Genomic DNA, 20,346 nt, shown 5'->3' with positions numbered 1-20,346 from the left:
GGTTCTTATCTCATGCACGTTCTGCTGGAGAACATCTGGGTTAAGCCAGGTGTCTTCAGTTCACACAAAGAGCATCTTTCTGTTTCTCCCTCTCACTCACACTGTAGGGGTTTAGATTAGTGCACATTGGCTTCGAGGTTAAGTGTGCAATCACTTGTATTTCAAACTACTTTTTTGTGTTTGTTGTTGTTGTTGTTGTTCACACAATGAAAGTCAATGAGGTCCAGTGTTGTTTTAGACCAGTGGTTCTCAAACTGGGGTACGCGAGGTGACAAAAGGGGGTACGTGAACAAAATGTTGAGTAGTTTATTTAACTCTACCATACCTTAAAATAATATTAAAACTGAGCATGTATTTCTAACTGGCAAAATGCTGTAAATCCATTACATTTAATCAAATTACCTCATCTTTTGCAGTCAAAAATGACTGCATCCACAGAAGCAGGTCTGCTGCCTTAAATTGCGCTAAATTACTGCCGTTCTCGACAATGCACCTTTATAAAAGTGGGGATTCAGCACTTACTCGCATGAAGAACAAATATAGACACAGATAGTGGATTGATATCAATTTAAGACTCAAACTTTCTTCAATACAAAAACATGCCTTGTGTGAGTTCTTGTACTTAATGTTGATAACAAGCAAGAATGCAATTGTTCCCAAATATCCACGTCTGCAAACGTGACATTATTATACAACAGGTCAAAAAAACAAAACGTACATTTTAAACACAGTACTGTCAGTATTTACTCTATTTTTCAATGAAAAAAATATATATATTTCTAACGAAAACCACAGCAGAACTACAACATACGAATGCGGCTGCACACGAATCATGAGAGTCAATGATTCAATGATTCATAAAAACAGGGACTTGCTGCCACCTACTAGTGGTTTTAGTTTAATATTTAAAAGTATCACTTCGTTTTACAATCATTGCATATTGCTCTATTGAACTTTTTTTTTTTTTATTTAAAACATTTATTTTATAAAGTTATTCATAAAGGTAAAAATAGGCACTGGAAAACCAATTTAGGGGCAAATATTGTCAGCTGCGTCTCAGTCTAAAAGCTGTGCTTGAACACACCAAAAGGCGACTGTCAACTAGTAAGGAAATAACTATATAAATATCAGTAGGTATTAATAGTCTATATTTGTCATTAAAAAAGGGAAACCAAAACTTGGACTGCAGATTTACAAACTGTAAAAAAAAACAAAAAACAGCAATTGCTTACCACTTTTGGATATCAATCATGCTGATCACTTTTCTTCATTCCGGGCGGCTCATGTTGTTATGAAAACATTCACACATGCTCAGGCAGTACTGGGGCTAACGCATTACAAGGAGTGCGAGTACTTTTTTCAAGCAACAAGTAATGCATTACTTTTAAATTTACAAACAACAAAATATCTGAGTTACTTTTTCACATAATTAATGCAAGCTACTTTGTTTTCCCATTTATTGACTGACAGCTCTCCTGTCCCCATGTTAAGTAAGGTGCAGAGGCATTGTGTGCACTGTGCAAATATTATGGCTACTGTAATTCTGCATTCCTTAAAATAAATAAATACAGTAAAATGCAAGCTCATAATATTACACAAACCTGCAATAATTAAATGTTAAATAAGACAATTATACTTTTATGTATTTAATCTCACTGTATTAACCAATGTCTTTGCTGTTGACCTTCAATGATCGAATTTTTTTTAATGGCTGAATAAAGAGTGTTTAACTTCCTTCTCCTGTTATTAAAAAACAAGCAAGCCAGCCCAGGAAAGAAAAAAGTAACTCAAAAGTAACAACAAATTCCATAAAAGTAACTAAGTAATGCAATTAGTTACTTCTTTTTTTTTTCCGCAATATTGTAATGCATTACTTTTAAATGTAATTTTCCCCAACACTTTGCTCAGGTAAGATGACCGTCTTGACTTAATTCTTTGCTCACTTTAATCACTTTCGCTTTTTTTCTCATGCACTGACTTGTTTGCTAAGCTGAACAGCAAATCAGAGTTCTCTCTCTCACCGACGGACGCCAATTCAACATGCTTAATCGACCAAAAAGCCCCCAATGGGGTCCGACTATTGCCGACGGTATTGAACACACCACAAAAACTAGGCCAGCCGGCGTTCAACGACGGTCCAACCGTCTGCTTGGTGTGTCAGGGCCTTAAGGACAGAGAAAAGTAAGTCATACATGTTTTGAATGACATTTTCATTTTTAGTTGAATTATCCTTTTAAGCATATCTATATAGTGTATGGAAGGAGCTTTTTGGGATTTAAAATGGACATCGAGCCACTGTTTTGTGTCTCGCCGTGTCGTGTGAGGTACCATCAAAGGCAAGAGATTAGGATTATTATTTTTCACCCAGACTCTCTTAACGCTTATTGCTTATTGTTTTAATATGCCACCTTTAACACTGCAGTAAATCCATATAATGTTGTGATACTTTAGTTGAATGGAATTGGCTATGGTCTCTCCCCACCTTAAACACAATAATGTATTCATAAGTTTAAGTTTATTGATTAAAAAAAAAAAAAACAGGCCTTATATTTTTTTCCTGACACTCATGAGCAGCAATAAGCAAACCTGTATGACTTACTTCTACTGTGGAACATAAAAGCAGACTTTTTTTTTTTTTTTGTTCCCCTTTATTTTTTTACCAACTGTTTTTGTCCATACAATGAAAGTCATTCTTCAAAATAACCTATTCTGTGTTCCACAAATTAATTTTGTCCCTGTATAGAAGAACAGTATATAGATGGTGTCAAAGTTAACGGATATGGTCAAAAAGCTACAAAACTTAAATTTTGATTGTTGCATCAATTTTGATACAGAGACATGCAGATTGCATTAATGTAAATCAGACAAAATAAGAACTCATGAGGTATGACAGCATTTATGATAAACACACACTTGGCAGAATGCCCACATTCTTTACTCATTCTTCAGGTGACAGATTTATCTTTGACGCACGTTGTCAAACAAATCCCTAAAAGATATATTTTAGTGAGGAGATTGAGAAACCCCACCAGCTATAATCCCAACAATGAATCACATGATTCTGTTTAATTTAAGACTACAGTTCTCAACCCACTATTCACAAACACCCCCATAAAATAAGAATGAAAAGAGCCACAGTGGACATCTGCAGCGTTCAGCTGATAGATGCAGAAATAAATCAGAAACGCAAAGCAAAAGAAGATTCTGCCATTATTTGCACACCCTCTTGTCATTGTGAACCTGGTTTAGTCCTCATTAAGTTTGAACAGAGAGCTAAAGCAGATTTTCAGTGGATACAGACATAGATTTATCTCACACAAAGCTATCACATGGCTTCAGATCACTTGAGATATAGTACATGGACCACTTTAATGATACACTTATGGTGGTTTTCCTGTCATTTAGAGTTTTGACAGCCTCAGTCTTCATTCATTTTCAAGATAGATAGAAAGGCAAACATCACAATGTTTTCTCATATAGCATCAGCATTCAGCAAAGGTTTTTTTTTTTTTTTTTTTCCCACGTCATTAAATATCTGGTAAATATTTAATTCCACAAACCTTGAAGATTTTAGCAAATCCAGCAGTTAGATCCTCTGAAGTGTGCATTGTGGCCTGTCTGTGTGAAGTGGATATGGAGAGGAAAGTTCTGCTGTCATTGGACACAATAGCAACAAACTTTAATTTGTTGATTTCTAACTATGCAGTGCTACATCCAGGTTGCCGTTATGTCATGTCATATTCACTGTACGTACTGTATGTAAAATTAGCATTACATATGCAAATAAGCAAAATATGATTCCCAGTGCACTCAGACTTAAAGGGGCTTTATGTAAGAATTCTCATGTATTAATCGCTTTTTTTTTTTTTATTGCCAGTGAACAGCTTGTAACGCAACTTAAACGAGACCTTCCCCGACTTCCTAGGTTGTCTATGAAAGCCTGTAGACTTATTTTTATGTGAAGGACATGGACGTTTTTTTGCCTGGAAATTTTAAAGGATGTGATGTTTACGTGAGCTCCCAAGTGCCTCTCTTCTGGTCAATGACACACGAAATGAATGCTTACAATGTTCAGGATAATGCTGAAAGAGCCATTCTGTCCTGTAATGTCAAAGGATTAATTCAAACTATAGTCTCACATAGCCAGATCTATATTAGTCTGTAGTCTCAAATGTACTTCATAATCAAACTATCATAACAGTTAGGGCTGGATGATTAATCGAAACCGAAATTCAGAACCTCTAACCGACGTAATTTTCCCATGTCAGTTATTTTGTTTTTTTAATCCTGTTAATACTTCCCACTTAAAAACATACTACCATGTGTGTAGCCACGTGACTCCGCCCCGTCCAGTCAACACGCAGGTGAACGCAGAGTCAACACACAGAGACGGTGCGTGAGCGGTGAGCCTTGCGTCTTCACTAAACTTTGTCAGTTGTATGTGTTTGTTTAAGGTTTGCCAGTTTGGACATTCATGCAATTTAGATGATCGGATGTGTATTATTATATCGAGCTACCATGCTCGCGCAGCTGCATTGTGGCACAAACACTCATACAAACAGTAGCTGCACAAAACTTGAAGACTGCGTGCACAGATAGGAACGCAGAAACTAGTTATAAGCGATGTCCTGTGATTTATCACTAAAGTAGCTTAGAAACTCAAAAGTTATTATAGCATATATTTTCTACTTTTGAAGTAACTATTTACAACCCACAGCTTCACAATTAATAGAGAGACGGTATGACTATTTCACACACGCAGTCGCTCTCATTCCGTACAGGTACTGTGCTAATTTAAATCTTTATCTGATTTACAACGAGAAGAAATCTGTAAGAAATGTTACGAACCATAGATAAAATAACTGCTGAAAGTGAGCTGTTATGTCAGATCACTCTTCAACAGGAAAAAAATATCCCACCTTTAAAAGTCAAGCATATTTACAGTACAAACCTTGTAAGTGAACTATGAGGGCAAAAAAAAAAAAAAAACCCAGAAACAAAATAATCATTCATTAATCGTAATCGAGGTAAAATGTTCAATTAATCGAGGTTTTGATTTGAGGTCATAATCGTCCAGCCCTAATACCAGTGTAATTTTAATTACCTCGTCTGTCAACATGAAGGCAGTTAATTGTAGAGCTGGTGCAAACATATCCACATATCTATGATCAGATGCTTTCTTAACTTATCTTACTGTTTTCTCACCACTGTCATTTTTGTGTGTTTATTTTGTTATTGAGAGAAAAGTATACAGCACATATTTACATATTCATCTAAACATCGCTCTCACCAGCGTGGGTGTTAAACTTCTGTTTACTTCTAAGCATAAAAAAATAAAAAAAACTTTACTGTGTGTATATCAGGGTGTTCAGTCTCTTGTATGTTACGTGTACATGAGTGCAAGCGTGAGCAATAATTTGCTGGCTGCAGTTCACTTAACGGCCACCAGTGTTGCTAATAATAAGTTTCTGAATTCTACATATAGCCCCTTCAACAGATTATTGAGTGCACTACTGGTTACAGTGTTTACTTCCTTTTTATTTATGTTTTCAACAATTTCTTCAAGTTTTAAAAAGCACAGCTGCCTTGCAAAGAAAGCAATTTAAATACTTAGTATTTGATTAAACTAGTGGACAACTCATGCCATTAGCTCTTTAAAGATGCAGTAAGCTTTTTATGATTGTTTTTATCATTGTTGAACACTTGATATTTGAAATCAACCCAAACAAACGCATCCTTCATTTCTCCGCCCCCAAAATTCACAAATATGCAATGTAAAATTGCAATGCAATGCTTTTTATCATAGCAGAAGCGAAGCAAAATAAAGTTTCACGAAAAATAAAGTGAAGATGACGAACGAACAACAAGGAAAAACAAAAAACGAACATACAGTACATGAGTATATACAAGCAAGACATTCGTTGTCAGTCGCCAACGTCACACATTCAAAACAAATGTTACTCACGTATTGAGCAAAAACAATGCAACCTCTGCATCTCGCCTTCCTGCTTAGGTCTTTCCAGTGCTGGAAAGCTTTTCTAATATTAAAGGGATAGTTCACCCAAAATGAAAATTACTCCATGATTTACTCACCCTCAAGACATCCTAGGTGTATATGACTTTCTTTTTTCAGACGAATACAATCAGAAATATATTTATAAAATATCCAGACTCTTCCAAGTTATATAATCACAGTGAATGTGGGCCCAATTTTGACGCCAAAAAAAGTATATCCATCCATCGTAAAAGTACTCTACACGGCTCTGGGTGTTTAATAAAGGTCTTCTGAACCAAAATGATGGGGTTTTGTAAGACAAAATATCCATATTTAAAACTCTAAAATAACTAGCTTCCGGCAGACGACCGTACGCATACTGCACAAGTCGACTTGCACCACAAGAGTAACCCGTGACGCGATGTATGAAGTAGGGTGTAGGAGTAGTGTAAGCTTAGACGTCTCTTGCGAGTTACAAACTCAAGCTTCTTCTTCAAAATCCTCCAATATTTCTCTTTAAAATTTCTCGTTTTAGACTTCTAATTTGTGACCAGTGTTTTGTTTTGCTCTATCCTCTGTGCTTCTGTGTTCCTCATTACGTCATGCTTTAGGTCAGGGGTTACTCTTCCGCCGCAAATCGATGCATACGACCGTCTACTGGAAGCTAGTTATTATATTAATAATGTTTTAAATATGGATTTTTTTTTTTTTTTTTTTTTTTTTTACAAAAAATCACTTCACTTCAGAAGGCCTTTATTATTTTGGGTGAACTAACCCTTTAAAAGCGGGTCATAAAGCTCTTGCCTGATTATAAGCCTTTTTCTAGTGATATTCCTCTGACCTTTTCTCTTTTCTCATGTCTCTCAGCCATCACTCTTTTGACAGACTTTCTTCAAATCTCCCTCTTGTTCAATCTCTCTCTAACATCATCACAAGTGTATACGCCCCCTACTGCTGATTGGCTACAAGTTTGTTGTGGTGCTCGGTCTTTGGTGCTTTCAACAGTGTTTTTCAGAAATCACTTACTGCACCTTTAACCCAATGTTTTATTTTATTGTACATTACGCAGATTTTGTTCCTTTTAATACTTTCCTCTCCACAAAAGGCCCAAGTCCCTCCAACTTTCATTTTAGTGGCTTAAGTGAGGGCTAGGATTTAAACAGCATGAGTTCACGGTGAGGCGGACCTGTCGTAAATCTGTCAACGCGGCACCACACAGTAGAGCTGTCCGCCCTGATTTACACCCTGTTGGAAATGATGGACAGGCATTCGGTTAGACGGCCCAGTTTGGAGCAAGACTGGCCCTCACAGTCCACCCAAGTGGAAACGTGTGGGAGAAGGTGCAAGGGTGAGGCGGAGAAAATAATAAACATTCCCCGCCATCAACAGGATGCTGGATTGGAACCGGTGCATGTTGGGTTTTTTGAAACACAAAGATACATTCAGTACGGTTGTGGGCTTTTCTTTGATAGCAGCGGTTTGGAGTTGACTTTGGGAATGGCAAGTAGAGAGGATGTCTGAAATGAGAAACTTCAGGGTGTGGACGAGATCAGAGGATATGACTAGTCAGGGTTGCCTTAGATTCTGGGTGTTATGAGCACACAGCAGCCTGGTACCACATCAACTGAGCAGAGAGGGGGCGATACATATTGAAACTGTAAAACAAGAAAAGAAACACATTGATGTGTTCGATTGCAGTGGAACAACCTGAGACAGAGTCAATAACGTGTTTGTGAACAGCTGAATCAAATCAGTCTGAATGTGTCAAACTGGTGGAAATTAAGATTGCAAACTAAAGGTACGACCACATTTACCATTGTTCAACAAATTAAATTATTTAATACTGGTGATACTGATACTGGTGATATAATTAATAACAACATTTTTGTTATAAAAAATGTGTCTAGCAATAAACAAACACTTTTAAATGGTAGTCAAAGCGGAAACATAATTTTTGCCAACGAAATGGCATTTTGCTAACATTTTAACATGGACCTTAAGAAAATAATAATAAAAATAAATAATAATTAAAAAAAGAATATGACCCTTAAAAAAAAAAAAAAACAGGCTAAATCTATATTTAAACAAACTCCTGCTTGATATTGTCTCATTATAAAAAAAAAAAAAAAGAAAACAAAAGTTGACTATCTTCAAAGAATCTGTTACAGCTGATATGTAGAAATGAACTGATAAAATTAAAGGAGAAAACATATTATCACTACAAAAGCTATTTACTGATATACAAAAATGGTATTCCTAACAGAATAATATATAAAAGGATGTCTACAACAAAGGAGAACAAGGGTGTGTGAGAAAGATACAAGCTAATAGGGTCATTCTCAGAGCCCCTCTGGTGACATCACGTTGTATTCGGCAGCCTGAGAAATCCAGGGTGGATATGGATTTGGGTATGAATATGAAAGAGTAATTATGCATCAGATTGGCTTCAGGCCAGGTTGAGAGATGAGTTGGGTGACAGTACCACTCAGCACTAATGAAAATGATGGTGTTTTACACAGTGTAATCTCGGGACTCTACTTAGGCCTTTTAGTGTATGATTTAGATTCTGGTTTTGATGTAATAGTGTATCAATGCTTTATCTGTGTGGAAGGCCACTGTTCCAGATCCTGGTCATTTAATTTGCCTTACACAATCATTTGAGTGTTTTCAGGCATGGATAGCAGCGAGTACACAGAGATTGTTGATTCATCTATTATCAATCAATGCATAAATGTTTTGCCACATCTATTAGTGGAAGAATTAAATAAATAAAAACCACCAGCTATAAAACTGTAATATGCAATGTTTAAAAGATATAGATTGTGCTGTTGTTCCTTTGGCAATGTAATTATTTCTCAGCTCAACATTAAGGATTCATTCAATATTTATAACTAGATTATTTAATAAACATTACTCATAGGTTTTTTTTTTTTTTTTTTTTTTGTGTTTGTTTGTTTTGTTTTACACAAACATTATTTTCATCAAATGTTGGATTTATTTCAGAATATTACAAAGCAAATGAGTAATAGCTGGAAATGTACAGTATATAATAATAAAAGAAATTCTATGAAAAAGTTGGCAAGCAGAATCCACAACCAAATGTCACAGAAAAAGTCTAACGTTTGCGACTAACCCAATTAGGGATCCTTGTTTTTGACTTATTATTATTATTATTATTATTATTATTTAGTTAAAATTCTCATGTATATCTGCAGCAAACAGTGCAATATCACTAACAACATTATATTCTCATCATGATTTATGTTTTGTTGCATTATGCTAAAAATGCCTAACAAATTAATTTTGCAGCTGGCCAGTACCAGTATGCTAGTTAGTTTTCTAGCTAAGTAAGTTTTATTTTTTATTTAGGTGATGTTCTGTAATTTCTATCAAGAGAATTGCAGTCGTTTTGTTTGAGCATCCCAACTGGGATTAACAATAACTGCTAAACATACAATGTGAATTTGAGATGGGAGGACTACATGTTTGTCCAAACAATGGAAGATGTATCAGTCAGGATTTTGTTTAGAGAACCAGAAAGTGGCACTTTCACCTTTATTTGTGCACTTTAGATGTACAGTATCTGCTCTTTTTCATGTAAGCCTATGGAGGTGGTAGTATAGTCTAAATTACAGAACAGTATAGTACAAGAGGACAGAGAAAGAAAAAAAAAAGAGGGAAAACTCTCTCTTTGTGTATCACCGTCCATCTATGTGTGTGTGTGTGTGTTCATGTAATTGCTTGCTCACTTCACCTTGGCCTAGGGGGAGCTCTTGAACCATACATGAAGAGATCTTTGGGCTGTGGGAGGGGGAAACTGTGTCATGCTCATACACACACAAAACACACAGTATTGTTTTGATGAGGCCTAGAGAGTGCAACTTTCCCATGGTAGGAGCAGAGGAGAGCACATCAGCCCTTTCTGAACACACAGACCCTTCCTGGCATTCATAACCCGTTCCTTCCTCCCCACAAACAATCACACACCAGCGTGTGTGTGTGTGTGTGTGTGTGTGTGTGTACAGTAGTGTGCCAGACTAAGTGGCTCCCATTGTTCAGTCAATATCTGAGCCCACACATTTGTGTTATGTACATAATCCATCACTTTTTCAACTACTCAGACTCTTTAAGCAGATTACTGGACCACCTGCTTTACACCAACAATATGACCATTACAGCATCATTCTTGCCAAAGAGTAAAAACAAATCATAGCAAAAACGTCTAATGTTACGCACTCGCCACCACCACAAAGGTTTGGACTTTTCTCAATGACTTCATCAACCAATCCTTCACATTTCCTAGCTTATTTAACATTGACACACCAAGCTGACTGGTTATACCTCCATTGAGTTGGATTACTGCAGCATGGGTAATCGTGGATGTGTCCAACAGAAGAAAAGGGTATCTAGTGTGAACAGATCGAGGTCGCTAAGAGCAAATGGCACCAATACTAAATTTTTCTATATATCCTAATCATTTGTTAACAACATGTATTCTTTACTTCATTGAGCTCATTGTTTCTGCTTTAAATTAATACATTGTTTAAACTAATGCATTGTTAGCTAACTGCATGATTTGTATATGTGCAATTATGAAATACATAACCTCACCTCTGATAACAGATCATTCTAAATTGTAATGTAGACACATGCATTTTCTGTAGAGCTGCTTTGAAATGATATGTATTGTGAAAAGCGCTATACATAAATGCAACAACACTGGCGAGCCAGAACTAAAAGTTCAGACTTCACAGAATTGTCTTGATGAGTTGAAGAAACAAATATTGTGAGACACAAAGGATTTAAAGCTTTTCCCACCCAAAATTTAATGAAATCCAGACTAAAAAGTGAGTGCAATGTATTCAAACATGTCTACAAAGCCTCTGACAGCTGCAATCAAGATTGGTCAAACAGAAACTATACACCAGCACACACAGGGCGGTTGCCATTTTTCCGAACTAAATCTAGACAAATATGGGTGAGCACAGATAGCATTCTTGGCTAAAATACGTACAGCTTTATGATGCACTCTTTCAATCCAAACCTGCTAAATGAAGTGCTACAGGACAGAGCGGAACTCAGAATGAAGCCGTCTCAAGACAAATTGTTGCCAATTATCCACAGGGGCAGTCCAGTTAGGGGACGTTCACATATCCCGTCTAAAAACGCGTGGAAAGCGTGGGCGTGCCACTTTCTCATTCTTTCCAAAGCGCTTGGGTTCCCGTGGCATCTGTTGTTTCTAAGCAACCATGAACTGCGCTCTCCACGACAACGAGGAAGTTTCAGCAACGGATAAATTGATTTCTAGCCCTTGCATTAGTTTTGCTACTAGATATATTTATGGAGATGAGATATAAAAACCACCCTGTACAGCTATGATCAGCTGTTCGGCTGAGCTTTCGATGTTTTGTTATGGAAAGGCCTAAGCTGATTGGTTGGTTCTTGTCACATGACCTACGGTGCGCTTGCGGCATTCTGAAGACTTGAGAATTTTTCATCTCCATGCGCCTGGAAAATGCACCGCATGTGTGTCGCGACCACGTTGCTTCCATTATGAGCGTGCCTGCCGCGCGCTTACATTTGAAATAACGAATCTGAGCGCGCAAAAGACACGATATGTGAACGGCCCCTTACAAAGTAAGCTAGGAAATACCTTTAGCTGCCGCTTATGAAATGGTTTCTCAATAGTGCTTTGATACAGTTAGACTTTACAGGAAATCTAATGTATCTTTTTAATTTATAAGTCTTATGTGAACAGTAGGGATGCTCCGATACCGATACCAGTATCAGTATCGGGCCCGATACCAAGCTTGTGTACTTGTACTAGTACTCGTAAAAATACCCCCGATACCAAAGACCGATACCTCATGTGACATAACTGACAGAATTTTCCATGCACAGAGACACCGGCGGCAGCAGCAGAAACAATGTCAGTCTCAGGGGTGTGGAAATACTTCAAAATTAATGATGACAACACACACACTGCGAACTGCATGCTTTCAATCACAATTCGTTATCGATTAGTGAAGGCGGGATAGGCGGAATCGAGCTGAATGACACAGACCAGAAGCGCTCACTCTCTCGTGTGCGCGATCCCAGTTCTCTCAGACAGCGCAAAATCAGTTCTCCTCGCGCCTGAATGGTCAAATGCACACATAGTTGTCAAAATGTCCATCGTGTGGAGTATCTCACGTAAATACAGTCGGTTATGGCTTAAGTCGACGTAAACATTTGGGTGAAAACAGGATATGTGTCAGTATCCATGGATTCGGTCTTAAAGGGACTGTAGCCTATATTTGTCATTAATGTTAATAAAACAACAAAAGATGTTAAATAAATGTATACATGGTAAATAAACCTACTGTATCTGAAAAACAAGTTTATTTAATTTGAATCTCTATAGTATTTGTTGTATTGTTTGTAATATGTTTGTAAATTTCTTTTTATATAACAACAATTAGTATTGATGGTGTGGAATCTTTTTCTATTGATATATGTCTCCTCATTTACAGTTAGAGCAATTATGCCCTTTGAAGATTATTGGACACTGTGAAATTTTTGTTCTTTAAGTTTGTGACAAGCACATAAAAAGTATTACTTTTTTCATTAGAGTAATAATAAAGAAGCTGTCCTACATTCATTAGTCTCACTGTATAGGCATCGGTATTGGCGAGTACCAGAAAAAAGTATCGGTACTCGTACTCGGTCCTTAAAAAATGGCATCGGTGCATCCCTAGTAAACAGAATACATTGTTGTCAAGTTCCGTATTGACGCTTCATGCACTCTCAGGAACACGCACAGAGTAACCGCCGGGCTCAGTATTTTGACGGTTTCTTTCTCGCAAAACCTTATACAGGTAGCATGCCTCCTGAACACTTATATAAATATATATATATATATATATATATATATATATGGTGCGCATCTCATTGTATCATTATGTGATACTTTTGTATCCTTTTTGAAAAGTTTAATCCTGGTCGCCACTGTCATTATATGGAGTGTGTGCAGGATATTTTTCAAAATTTCTCCTTTTGTGGTCCGAAACAAAAAGAAGGAAGGACATAGGGCATTGGAACAACACCAGGGTGAGTAAAAGATGACTTCATTTTCATTTTAGGGTGAACTATCCCTTTAAATAAGACAAAACAAGCATTAAAATAAGCTAAAACAACTTTAAAAAAGTGTGATTTCTAGACCTGGAAAAGCTATGTAAATTAGAATATACATTTTAAAATACTTAAAAAATAAAAATATAAATGACCTTAACTTTAACCAGACTGGTAAAACCTCTTTAAGTAAATTTTTTGGTTAAAACAGAGTGGGATCCCTGAAGAACATTTAGCTCTTCAAACTTATGGAATTCTGAAACTTAATTATTTTAATTACAATTAAAAAGAAATTAAATAAATCCAAATATTGCTGTGGACAATGGAATCAAAATGGTTGAGACCCACTGCTGTAACATTTTCTACTGTAAATACTGAATACACTCAAGATGCTCAAGATGTTTGTTCAGTCCTTCTGATTGATCATTAATGTGCTGCACTGTAAAAAGGTTTAACTATGTGTAAACTTGACATGCTGTCTTAAAAACACAATGTCTATGGCCTGAAAGCTTAAAAAAAAAAGCAAACAAAGTGTGATTTCTCTCTTCTAAATCGTTACATTAGCTATTCCATTTTCAGAACTAGCACAAATCCTGAAACGTAGCACAGTTTGAGAGCATCAGTCTGGATTTGAGTGTAGACTGACTAACTCTGACTAGACAATGATGGCATGACGTTATTCTCCATCCCATCTTCCTCCATATGCATTATGTCCTGCGAGCTCATCAAAGCTATCGTGAACAGCTATCTCTTCTCTGAATCAGAACGGGCACAGAGCTGGTATGCCTGTACAAACACACCGCTGCCTCGTATCCTTTGAAGTGTCCTATCTCGCCTGGCCCCTCTCAAACACTCACTCTATATGACACCAGGAAAAGTCTGTGGAAAGGATTTACAGACACGCACCATCCCACCTCCAGTGTGTTGGGGAGCAGGACACAGTTGGAAGCCGTCCACAGTCAATAGCAAAGAGATTCTTCAAGTTTTAAGCTGAAGATGTTGTCGAGGAAGGGAGAAGGGAAAAAATGTATTGTTGGTGCAGTTGGATCTTTCTTTTCAAACCTGGAGTTGGTCCTCTGAGGGGTTTCTGTGCAGCTCAAATCCAATGATTTTGAGCAAAACTCAAGTCCCTCTATTTTAAAACCTCAAGATCACAACAGTCCTTTCTTTCCTCTCCAATCAGGAAGTCGACTCCTTATTTTCTCTCTCAATCCTTTATTCTCTTCTTTTCTAGCTGATTATATACAGATCTCAAGCCATTTCTACATTCGCTCCACTGATGCATACAGGGTTACTCATAAGAGGCCAATTGTGTGAGAAGCCTGTGTATAGCTTCTCACTAAAACTGAGTCATCTAATGTAATTAGGCTTGTTTTATCTTGTTCTATCTAGAGGGGACAGAGCAAAGGGGCAAAGCAAAGTGGATTGTTATTTTTTTCAGCCTAGAGCACTTTCAAATTTATTCTGAAATGAGATATTCTGATCTGTAAATGATCCAAATATTGTTTTAATGTTATTCAAAGCAGACAGGCGGAATATGTAGGTAAACAAAACTTAGAAAACAAGTGTATTTAAAATGGAGAATAATATTTAACTTACATGTAGCACCCAAAAATAAAATAAATTCTGTTTACTCACCCTCATGTTGTTCCAAACATATATGACTTGCTTTCTTCTACATAAAACGAAGATGATATTTTGAAAAATGTCTCTCCTTTTTTTTCTGTCGATGTGGTTCAACTTCAATGTAGTTTTAAATTCCATTCACTTTCTTTGTATAGACAAAAATTATATCTAAAGCAAGTCATACACATTTGGAGTGACATAAGAGTGAGTAAATGATGACTTGAGGCTCATAAAATGAGCTTTTCCTGTAGATTTAATAACTCTTTGGGAAATAAGCAGCCATGCTGGGCGAACGCATAGAAATTAGCAAGATAAACTTCATCTGCTACATTAGAGAGGCTCATATCTGAGAGAAGTCGCATAATTGCTGATTTTTATTCAAATAGTGGGTCCTCAAAGGAAGAAGCTAATGAAGCGACCATTATCTCGACAAGTTGTTTGAAGCAGCACAAGTGCTAACTTGACAGTTTGACAAACCAGAATGGATTTTTATGATAACTTGCTATCAGCCTTTATCATATCAAGACATACAAGCTATTTTATTTGCATGCACAGTGGCATCGAATGGCATGAACCTAACTCAGGAAAAGCATCCTGCAAGCTCTCTCTTTCATTAATGCCGTGATTAATGTTTTTCAGAGCTCTACTCACAAGTTGATTATTTATCGGAGGTGTTAGCAAAGGTAATTGCGGTGATGTAGAGGGTTGCACTAGCTCATTCACTCTTTCTCTGGCTGGAAAAATAAATAAAAGGTACGTGTTACACGACCTCCTAATCAGAACTCAGAGAGAGAAAGAGAAAAGCACTTTAGCGAAAATAGGGAATGAATAAATGATAGGCGGTAAACGTTTGTGGTGAACAAGGGAATGCTAGATGGAGGAATAAGGGCCTTTTGGCCCACAAACCCATTACTACATTTTGCATCAGGAGAAAGAACTGAAGGACGTAAAAGAGAGAAAGAGCCATTAAATAAACACAAAACGATCAAAACCACATTTCTTCCAGCGCTGGGTTTCAAAGTGATGTGTAGGCAGCAGCTTAAGCAAGTAAAAAGTGCACAGAAAGAGCATATACTTACTTAACTCGATCATGTGGTTGACTTCTGAAATGAAGAAGCAAAGTTTTTTTCAGTCCGATGCGGGTTAACGGCTTGCGCAACACAGTTGACCTGATGCAATTAACAAGCAACCAATACTAGAATATTACTGAATTATAAATTAACTGCTTGACACTTTTAGACACTTACAGTTATGTGACAGTTAATAACGGTCCTCAGCAGAGTAGTGCCACACTTTTGTGATCTGAGAACATTTGGTGGTGTCACCATCAAACTGTCACATTCAAATCGGCTATCGCAATGACCCCAACAGACGTGCTGCTGCTGGCTAAGCAGATGTCATTCATATTCATACAAACAGCAACTCAAAAGGTCCTTAAGCACATGATATCATTGTCACAAATCCAAACAGACAGCTCATAATTGAAGATGCATTTATGTCATAGCACAATATCCCCACAATTATTCCAGTTTGCCTGGAAAACCACCAGTCTACCAGAACAAGGACTGTCACTGGATTTGACAATGTTTGCTAGGCATCAAATCTCTGAAAGATTTGTGAGTCACTTAGTCGCACATAAACTACATATCCATGAGCAGAATTGTAAATATTACCCACTGTTTTCTAAATTATGTTTTTGGAATTGTATGTACTTATTGCTTTTGGGGCACATTTTCTCAATTTTCCCAGTATTTTCTGTACTGAGACTGCTGTGGCAATATTTATTTACTTTTATTTTTTTCACACCAGTCTATTTTTGAGGTATCATCTATTTCAGATAAACCCGCTCCTATATGAAAAAGCTAAATACATGAATGAAAATGCAATAAATTAAAATAAGTCTAAAACTTTTCTTTGGTAAGTTCTTAGGAGCTTTATGTGCCAGTCAGATGGTCTCTTTCTGTTCAAGTAAGTGATTCTAAGAAAAGCTGCAAAATGGACCAGAACCTTTGCTCTTTAGCCTGGCTATGCAAGATTGAAGGAGCAAAGGTAAAGCCTCACAGGAAGCACTTTTCCAATACTGCAAAATTATACAATATTACAGTAAAAACAACAACAATCATTTTTCATTCAGAAATACGATGTTGCTATTAGCTTAATGTATTAGCTGAACTGACAGCGCTTTGACAACATGCCACGCAGGTGAGCAATATCCTGACGGACTGTGATTGTGTGTTAATAAAGTGCTCAGTTTAGTTTCTCAGCTTGTTAAGAGCATGTGACAGCTCTGTTATTTATGGAGTGGGAGTGAAGCAAAGGAGGGGCTGTAACTCATTTTCAGATAATGACAAACATCTCGTCTATATGCTCCCCTCAGAGTTTTTCATCTGCTCAAGTTTGCTCATCCTCCGCTCCACAAACTGCAAAAGTCATCAATCCGGACAAAGTCATGACATGCCTAGTACACACTCACACCCTCTCACATGTCCTCACACATCACTGCTCTGTGGCTTTGTCACTTTTAGACACCAGTTTTATTCCAGCATGCTGCTTTCTGCCTCACTTTGTTTCTATATCTTTTATTTTCTTTATTTCCGTTTCTTAACGAAAATAAAGTAGAAAACTTTCATTAAGAAAAATACAACACATTGTATACCTGAGGATTTACCAAAACACATGTTTGATGCAGGTTTATTGATTATATATTAGTGACAATAGGTCCTGTCATTTCGAATCTGAATTTGCTTATTATGCAAAAGATATTTTGAAGAATGTTGGTGACCAAACAGTTTTGGTTTCTATTGACTTCCATAGTAATTTTTGTCCATTTCCACATCAATTTAAATTTTTGGGTGGACTATCCCTTTAAGATCATGCATTTGAAAAATAGATTTCTATTTCATGCCAACTTTAACCATTTTAAACTGATGGTAGAAGCTTCTCCACGTAATTTTGAATTGTGAAACTCAACGAATATGTATAGTTTGCGTGTACGTCCACAAGAGGCAAGCAGAGGAAAACCAGTTTGCCCTTCATGGGTGGCCGTTGCTGTTTGAACTTGCTTGAGGGCCAAATGAGGAAAACAACAACCTGCCTTCATAACGGAATAAAAAGCAGACCCTACCAAAGTAACACTCAGGTCTCTCATACTTTAGGGCAGGGGCTCCGTCTGCAGCTGCACCGACCTTCACAATGCATCAGGAGGAAATTATGCTGAGGGGCTACAGTTACAGCACACCATAGTGGAGCTGCCACATTGTGTTTTAGCGTAGTCCTGATCATTCCATGCCGGTCTAATTAAGAGTGTTTACATTGGCTATTTGATCCAGAGTGACAATAGAACCAAACCCGAGTCTAAATCCGAGTCAAAACATGGGCCTAATGAGGACCAGGCTGCGAGGCACATTCCCTTACTGCCTGTAAATATGACAGATGCAATAACACTAACTACACCAGATTGAACGAGGCTGTTCATTTTGCTAATTTGTGAACTCTGTTAGGTCTGTACCTCGGTTGAGGTCTGTTAAGAGCAGGGGGGATTCTCCAGGGCATCATGTGTCCCCATCATTTATCTAATTTGGCAAAGCAGTAATGACACGGATGGGAAGCCACATTGGGAATTAACAAAGGCTAGCGTTACAGGGTGGCAGTTATTTGAAGATTTTTGAAAAGCGATTATGTCGTGATCCATCCCAATTTGTTATACATATCCGATCTCTGAATAACCTGATATCTTACATGTGCTTTCTCTCAGAGAAGGAGAATGGAAGAATGTATCGTCATTCCCAGCACAGAGTGACATTTGAGCTGTTGAACCTGTATAAATGTCTAAACTATAACAAAAGGTGAATGTTATACATACTGGAAGGGTTTTCCCCAGCACGTCATTCCTCAAAGCAGTGTTTCCAATAATAATACTTTACATAACTTTAGACTATGTGGATTTAAGAGCGGAACACCGACTAAACATGTTAAACACAAAGCATCAGCTTAAAGACTAGCAATGAAAAGAGACACCATACAGCACTAGCATTTATGTCTCTGATTCTCTTTGCTCTCACTCAGAATCAACAAATATTCTAACGTCTAATGTGTTGTAAATAAAACATTTGCCTTGTCAGCAGCTCATCTCGCCAAGAAGGCGTTCTCCAAGGCCAGAAAAGTCTTCAGGCCTCATCTAAGAGAAGTGCATGATGGTAGGGAGACAGGGGCTTTTAGACGTCTTGACGACTCTTCGCCAGGAGTGGAGAGCCGGAGACACAGAGATACTAGAATCAGCAAAAGCCAACAGCTAATGCTTGTAAATCTGACTTCGCCTCTTAGCTTGCAGACATCAAAATACCTTAAAAAACAAAAACTTTAATTGCCCTTCACATTTTATTTATTTTCCTACCGTATTGGAGAGAAAAGAAGTAGCACGCTGATGTGCCATTTTGCATAATGATGCATTTAAAAGTTAATGGCAAAGTGGATCTTTATAAGTTTTCGCTGTTGCAGATGAAATAAAACACAGATAACATTAAATAAATATGTTTTATCATGTTAAACGTTGATTATTAGTCACTCAAACCCCTTCATCTAAACCTATCTGCTTAACAGTTGGTCATGCACATACGCCATATTTGTAGTTTTTTTTAACACTTTTTATTCGTGTTTGTAGTTCTGAATCAAATCCTTCTCTAAAGCGCAATTGATTGTGGGCAATATTAGCCATTAGAATATGCATGGATCTACCGGAAATAGTAGACCATCCAGGGACAACATACTATGCTTTGGGACACACTTAGCCTATTCTAATCTCACATTCTATTTAGGGTGGATAGTATGCACATTTGGACGCAGGGCAAGTATGGACTACTTGCACTAAGCTTCGTGATGCACTTCCTTTTTCAAATTGTACGGGTCGCTAGTTTACGGTTATGTATATATTGTGCTGTAGCCTCTTAAAATGAGTGTCTGCAAGAAGATTTAAAAATGTTCATCCAGACATTTTCAAGGACATGAGAAGTGATATTCTGATGAATAGGCCAAAATCAGAATTAACCTTTATTTGTTTGTATTAAATGTTTTAATCACTCAATTTTTTCATTGTCAATCATTTCATTGCACATTATTTACGTGTTTATGCAAAAATTCTTAATTAACATTCATAGTAGTCGTACTGCCGTTACTGCCGTAACTAAGTCCAATTAAATATGTTAAACATGGTTACATTTCTTCATAAAGCAAATACAAAACTATTCATTCAAACTATTTTAAAAGACTGGAATAAGAGTGCAAGCAAATCCTGTTTATCAGTAAAATTCATTTATAAATGACAGTCCCACTGGATACAGGCCACCAAAACGAGAACTGGCTGATTACCCAAACACGCTGCGCAATCAGTGTAATCCGATTGTTTGACAAATTGCTCTTATGAGCCGGCTCTTTTTAATGAAACGTACACACAGCGCGAAAAGTCTAATCCGTTTCTTTGATAAATGACTTTTACGAACTGGTTCTTAGTGAATTAAATACATACAGTTAAGTTAATATAGAAATTCTGAAATTTCAATTCAGAATCGATTATTGGATTATATTTGTACTGCCTCTAGGAACTGAAAACACAAACTTTT

At 37.1% G+C, this 20,346-nt stretch overlaps 1 long non-coding RNA gene across 2 annotated transcripts in view; it reads right to left on the bottom strand.

Annotated features, from left to right (window-relative positions):
* LOC127519077 (uncharacterized) overlaps positions 1-20,346 on the bottom strand; it is a 304,028-nt gene that overhangs the window by 268,149 nt on the left and 15,533 nt on the right. The gene's annotated exons all lie outside the window — the stretch shown is intronic.

This window comes from Ctenopharyngodon idella, chromosome 9, assembly GCF_019924925.1.
Source record: "Ctenopharyngodon idella isolate HZGC_01 chromosome 9, HZGC01, whole genome shotgun sequence".
Classification (NCBI taxonomy): Eukaryota; Metazoa; Chordata; class Actinopteri; order Cypriniformes; family Xenocyprididae; genus Ctenopharyngodon; species Ctenopharyngodon idella.
Note: the sequence above shows the minus strand (reverse complement) of the source record. Positions and strands in the feature narration are given on the sequence as shown.